This window comes from Morone saxatilis, unplaced genomic scaffold (assembly GCF_004916995.1).
Source record: "Morone saxatilis isolate NCDOM2014 unplaced genomic scaffold, NCSU_SB_2.0 Contig6, whole genome shotgun sequence".
Lineage (NCBI taxonomy): Eukaryota > Metazoa > Chordata > Actinopteri > Moronidae > Morone > Morone saxatilis.
The window spans coordinates 3,559,987-3,566,494 of NW_023340206.1; the positions used below are offsets into that span (position 1 = coordinate 3,559,987).

Below are 6,508 nucleotides of genomic sequence, written 5' to 3' on the forward strand. Positions count from 1 at the left end.
GATGGACTGATCGATGGACTGATCAATGGACTGATCGATAGATTCAATGTGATCATGTCTTCATCGTCTTTCTTTACAGAATCTGCTCAGAGCATCAGCACATTAGGATTCTGTGTGTTGAGGAGCTGCAGCCAGTCACTGAAACATCTGTGCTGTCACCTGTCATGCATATTAGATTACACAGCTGTCATTTAACGCCGGTGTTCAGCGGTGTGGGGCTTTACAACAGTCCCAACAAATCCCTGACTGATTCTGCAGAGATCCAACTCTGACACCAGATGAGAACCAGGTTGCTGAGCATTGTGGGAACAACACGCAGTCTCAATAAGAGCATCGCTTACGTGACACAAGTGTGATACAGACATCTGCCCAAACACAAGACCTCAGTCAAGCTCCATGTATCCATCAAGCCATCAAATCACAATCCTCCATAGGTTGAATACATCGACTCCAGCTGCAGAACATCTGCTCCCACAACACTAAAGCTCCCATTACAGAGACACTACCAAACGCAGTATGATTGAAAAAGCACAAACAGTAAGCATTGCCTCGTGTAGAGAAGCAGAAGCGAGAGAATCACAGCTTTAGAAAGCAGAGAAGAATAAGAGGTTCCTACCAGTGATGCTCAGTTTGACGGGTGGAGGCCATCGTCCATCACTTTCTGTAAAGGAAATAAAAGAGCATTAAAAACTAGAAGTAGGCATCCTTTCATTTTACAAGAAAGTGAGTTTGAAGCTTGAAATCTTAATTGTGGGCCATGTAATTGCTGGTTCAGATGCTGTTTATTGCTAAATGAATCGTGGTATTAATGAACAATGCTATCAAACTCCTGCAGATGCACTGTGGTCACTTTAGGGCCGTAAAATCCAACTTATTGCCCCTTAAACACAGTGCAAGCAGGCATCATAATCATTAGCAGTCAGATGTATTTTTCCACAGCTCTTAAATGACTTTCTGCACACGCACACGCACACGCACACACACACACACACACACACACGCTCTTCATCACCAATCCGACACCTACAAAAAAAGTTATGGGTGTCGATTAAAACAGCTGCTACACATTGTAACACACCGGTGGTTTGGGCTCCAGCTCCCTGTTCAGGCAGCCTCAGTGAATACGCCGCCGCTCATCAAGCATTCGCTCGCCGCCTCGTTTCATTAATATCGCCAGGAGCCGGCGCCGAGCTGTTCCTCTTCTTCCTCCTGCTCCCAGGTGCCGCAGCGTGCCGTTACCTGGGAAATACCAGCCGGAATTAAACCACAGGAAACAATGCTGCAGATTATCCCTGCTGACGAGACGGGACACTGTGTGTTCATAATGTGAATTAACATTTGATGCTGAGTCACCTCCCATGACGCACACTTATTTCCCATCTTTGTCTTAACATGAAGATGTGTTGTGTGTCGTTTAAAGTTTTAATACTGGCTGTGATTACGACGTGTACTCTGTGCTGAACCACCACGCTGCTGCCTCTGTTGCTGTACTGACTTTACTGACTTCCACTGCTTCTGCTTTCACATTATGCGACAGCTAAACTTGTTATGATGGATTGAACAGTGTCCTAATTGTTACAGCAAAATTCATTATTAATTTAACTGGCAATTAAAGCCACAAAACACAATTTCCCAGAGCCCACAGAGGCACGTACAAATTGCTCCAAACAACAGTCCAAAACACAAAGAGAGAACTCTAATATTAAATCTTTTATACACGTATCATCTAATATTAAAATGGTTGTTGGTTAATGTTCTGTCGATGAGCTGGCACTAAATATTTCACACATTTAGATCAAATAAACAGTGGGTTGCATTTTAACGACAACACCCTGATTTAAGAACGTTAACGCAAGTAAACACATAGACCCGACCTATTAGTCCGGCTATTGGTGGTGTGTATCCCTGCTGACGGGCTACTGTGGCTTGAGAAATACAGTCCGACTCCTGCAGGAAGTCATACAGACTGGCATTATGTTGTGAGAAAGGACAGATACTTGATTCTCTAAATAAATAATATTATATTTGTACGGCACACAGAAAGATTACAGCTTTGGAACCACTGACCACTTGACATTTCTGGTATTTCTTCAGTCAAAGTTTTCTCAATCTTCCCTCAAGGCTACCGGCTCTGCATTGTTAAAAGTCAGGTATCAAAGTCTAAAAGTTACCCACTTCACATTTCTGCTGCTTATGACAATGAGCGAATGCTGAGCGCAGCTTCTGAGCGTGTCCTCTCAGGGCTTTTCTTTCCTCCGGATGCAGCCTTTCAAGGCAGCAACAGACATTTAAGCTTAGCCTTGAGTATTAGCACCACAATCTCGCGAAGCATTTGCATTAATGGCGTTTTTCCCCCCTCTCAGCTACAGAGTGTAACACCAGCTAAGCTTGTCTCAGATTACTGTGGTTTCCTTTCGGTGCGGGATCTCACATCACAAACAACGCAGCAGCCAGTGGAGCTTCCACACAAAATCTCAGGAATACAGGCTGATCCCCGTGTACACAAACACGTCACACTAAATGTGGACCGACGCTGGAAGAAATGAACCCTTACCTATAATGAATACATAGCATCATAAGCTTTGATACACGATTCTGAAGCTGTACAGATCATCTGATTGGCAGAAAACTGATCTAAACCTACTCTGAATAGTTTTAAGTCTTTTATGAAGCAACCCAAACCTCTCTTTAGTTACAGTCGGTCATTAGGGTTTGCTCTCTCTTTATTTTATGTGACAGTAAACTAAATATCTTTGAGTTTTGGACTGTTGCTCACACACAGCAGGACATGTGAAGACTTCAGGTTGGACTTTAGGAAACTGTGATTGTGAGAAATCGAAGCGATGCCACATTTGATGAAGGATCATCAACTGTACCATTACTATTACAGGAGTATAGTGTACTCAATAATGCTTCTGTCAGGCCTGTTTACACCTGTGAAATGATGAATGTTAATGGAAAATGTTCATAACGTTTGACACAACCACCTTTATTGATTAGCCCAGTAGTTATTTAAATGTACAATTATCTATCTACAGTAAAGAATAACTACATCTTATGAGACAGTGAAACTAAGTTATTACTGTTATACAGTCAACCTAACAAAGTACTACTAGCCTTAATTAAACATTTAAAGTCTTTACTAACATTCCCTTTCTATTATTACTGTGAATGCTTCAGCCTCCGTTCAGCTGTTTAAACATTGTATATGACAGTAAGGTCTGTGCAGGAACACGTGGATGTAACAAGGTTTCAGCTCTTCTCTCGCTCTGGGCTCTTTATTTTATCCATTCTTTTATTTATGGAAGTATATTTATTCAACAGGAGTATCTGTTTGTTGAAGGCAGAAATACATGGAGTTGGAGCATTGTTAGCCGCACAGGAATATCATAACGAAGGGGCATAGCTGTGTTGCCATGGTAATTTGTTTTCTCAACACAATAAAAATTTCATATTTCTATTCCTGTTTTTTTATTATTGCTCTGAATAATTATATATTATTTCAGTTCAGCTGTTTATACATTATAGTTATATCATTTTGTAAGGTTGTTTATGTTTATGTTTACTCAGACATTAAATAAATAAACAACCACTGCTAACAAGCTGACTTTTAAAGGATGTTTAAACCTACAGTGTCAGCACACAGCCTCATAAATATTATTATCATTATTATCATTATTATTATTAATATTATTAATAGATAGAAAAACTACAAACTTTACCGCAGTGACGTCAGTAGGCAAGCGACGGCTCGCACACCTGACGTCTTAATTAGGGAAACGTCTCAATTAAAGTCGTTTTAAAGTGAGAACTAACTTACTATTGTCAATATACTCTCCTCGACAGTAGGAACTCTTTCCGAAGACATTACTTTCAGAAACATGTCGAATATTAACACTTTGACAGACTAACAACAAACAAACAAACAAACAAACTAACACGTGGTTGTTTTCCGCCGCAGCAACAGTTGCTACGTTCAAACTAAACCACCGACACCGGCTGAATATCGCACTGTACACATAATTATGAGGATTATAATAACGCTGATAACTTACCTGTCTTTATTTGACCCCAACATCCGTAAAACCCCACAGCAGAAGAAGTGTTGGGCAAAACTATTTCTCTACCCATAATTCCTTGCGAACACACCTTGCCTGACGCTTCTCCTACCTATTCTGTTTTTTTTTTCCCCAATTTGAACTGAAATCAAGCACCATTAACCATCTTATTACACTAACACTCTGGAAAAACAGAGGTAAAATGATCCGGTTATTGAACATGATGGGATGTCTCACTGACAAGCTGTCAATTAGTGCCATTTCTATGTGTAAGGAAGTGAACATGACAGGTTTAAGTTGCCTGTAGAATATTTAGAAATATAGCATAAGCTGAGCCAGCACTTATTCTAACTTGTCTCAGCAGAATAAAATCATTTGCAGCCATATATTCCTAAATATACCGAGATGAGAGGAGTGTTTGACTTTAGTTGTGTGGATACAGGGTGCCATCTATTTTAGCTCATTTAATAATTTGATATATATAGAATGTGGCACAAATACATATAATAGAGCTTATCCTTCGTTATATATTCACCCTGTGCTAGCTCTGTATCATTGCTCATTTGGGAGCCATAAAAAGAGCTCTGTAAGTAACAGCAGCAGTTCATAATGGCTGCTTTAAAGGAAAACACACACACCTCCATTCATCACAATTATAGGTTCCAGACGGCAAAAATATCTCAACCGGGGCAATTTAGAGAAGATGTGTGTGCCTTTTTTTTTTTTATCATGTCTTAACGATCTACACGTCACCCCACTTTCACCATAATGGCTCAAATTGGGGTCCTTCCCTCCCAGCATGCCTTACAAGAGACTTGGGTGCAGGATGAAGTACGTCCAGCAGATGACAGCGTTTCACTTCGAATTTCCTGAGGTGGCCAGTTTTTCTCCCCGTCTTCTAATTGGAGGACAGAAACTGGTCACTGCTCAAATTCAATGAGGCGGCGTTTTATTCTGATAATACGTTAATGTGATTTCCCTTGATTTGTTCAATTGAGACATGAAAAGGGCAGCTTAGATACGCCAGCTGTATCCGTGGTCAAGTCAATATCCAACCTCGCCACACAGACATCGATACTGTTATAATAATTAAAAGATGGAGCCACTCTTGCAGGAAGTAAGAGTAAATTGAAAGGCTTGGTGAGTGATCAGTGATCCATGACTTGCATCTTCCACACTGCATGCGGAGGCAATTATGCCGTGCTGAACCATGGTGAGTTCAAAATTATTCCAAAAACTGGGTTAACAGCTGCCTGCATCCACTCTCCAAATGCTTTCAGCTCTCACACACACACACACACAACATACACAGCCTCAGTCTCCACTGCCACCTATCCATGCACAGACAATTGGCCTGGTTCTTGGAGTGGAAGACATGTCACACAGAGCACAGTGCACAGAGCTCCGAGTAACAAGGCCCTGTGGGACATACAGGGGCATGGTATACCTGCCAGAGTGAGTAATACTCCTCACCAGTAAGTGTGTGTGTGTGTAGGTAGAGGAAGAAACAAAACATCTGTGCATGCGTACGTCCGCTTGTGCTTTCACTCCAGCGAGTGTCTCCACTTTACCCACACGTCACATGCTTTCGTTCAGGGAGCTTATTACGCCGTGACACTGTAATGAAGTGAAAATGATTTCATTTCGGGGGGGGGGGGGGGGAGAAGTGCCAAAGCTTAGGAACTCCCCCTTTCTCACAGGCACACACTTGCACACCATATGGCGACATGTCGGCTCAGATGAAACATCTGGCGGCTTTCTATGTTCACACGGGCTCAGATGATTAGAATGTAGCTTCACGTTGCAGCCATGATGCCAGAAAAACAAGACGGCTATAGGGAGCGTCTTCCTTCCTCGGGTTCAGTGTAAGGAGGAAGAACTGCGATCTGACTCATCCAGTAAGGTTCAGGGCAGTTGGTCTGTGAGAGGAAGAGATTTTTATGATAGGGTTTGGTGTGGTTAAGATTAGAGTCAGTCTCTCTGTTCAGATCCATAATACCACAATCCTGCCACAAACATTGCACTTACCAGAGTTTTTGGGGACTGGAAGCATGTCAAAATAATCCTGAGACACAGGATTTCATTCCAAACAGTATTCATGTAGATCAAAAGTATAATTATAATGTGCATGAGGTAATTATGTAACACAGTATTCTCATTATATTAAAGTGATTCTGCTTTCAGGTGAGGTAAGACAGTATAGGGAATCTTCTGTGATTGACTGATTCACACATGCAGCCACTGATGTTGCAATAGTTGACCTGAGTTGTACACGTGTTACATTTAATAGAAGCTGAAGGAAACTCTGGACTGGGTCGAGATGGTGAGCGACACAGAAGACATGAAATTCAGGCGTCATATCTATTCTTTGTACTTAAAGGATCAGTTTGACGTCTTTGGAAAAACAGATCTTCAAGCTAACTCTCAAAAAGCATATTTCCCAAAATGTC

General features: G+C 41.5%; 1 protein-coding gene and 1 long non-coding RNA gene across 2 annotated transcripts in view; one reads left to right on the top strand and one right to left on the bottom strand.

The window, feature by feature from the left end:
* Positions 1–1,166, bottom strand: part of LOC118339953 — a 21,630-nt gene extending 20,464 nt beyond the window's left edge. The window contains exons 1-2 of the long non-coding RNA XR_004797342.1: positions 1,079–1,166; positions 617–661 (exon numbers count right to left, since the gene is read on the bottom strand). This is a non-coding gene — a long non-coding RNA (uncharacterized LOC118339953). The remainder of the gene's footprint in view (positions 1–616; positions 662–1,078) is intronic.
* Positions 1–3,433, top strand: part of LOC118339948 (nuclear receptor subfamily 0 group B member 1-like) — a gene marked incomplete in the record, with an annotated part of 4,529 nt that extends 1,096 nt beyond the window's left edge. Inside the window, 1 exon segment of the mRNA XM_035677775.1 lies at positions 1–3,433.
* Between the last annotated feature and the right edge of the window lie 3,075 nt (positions 3,434–6,508).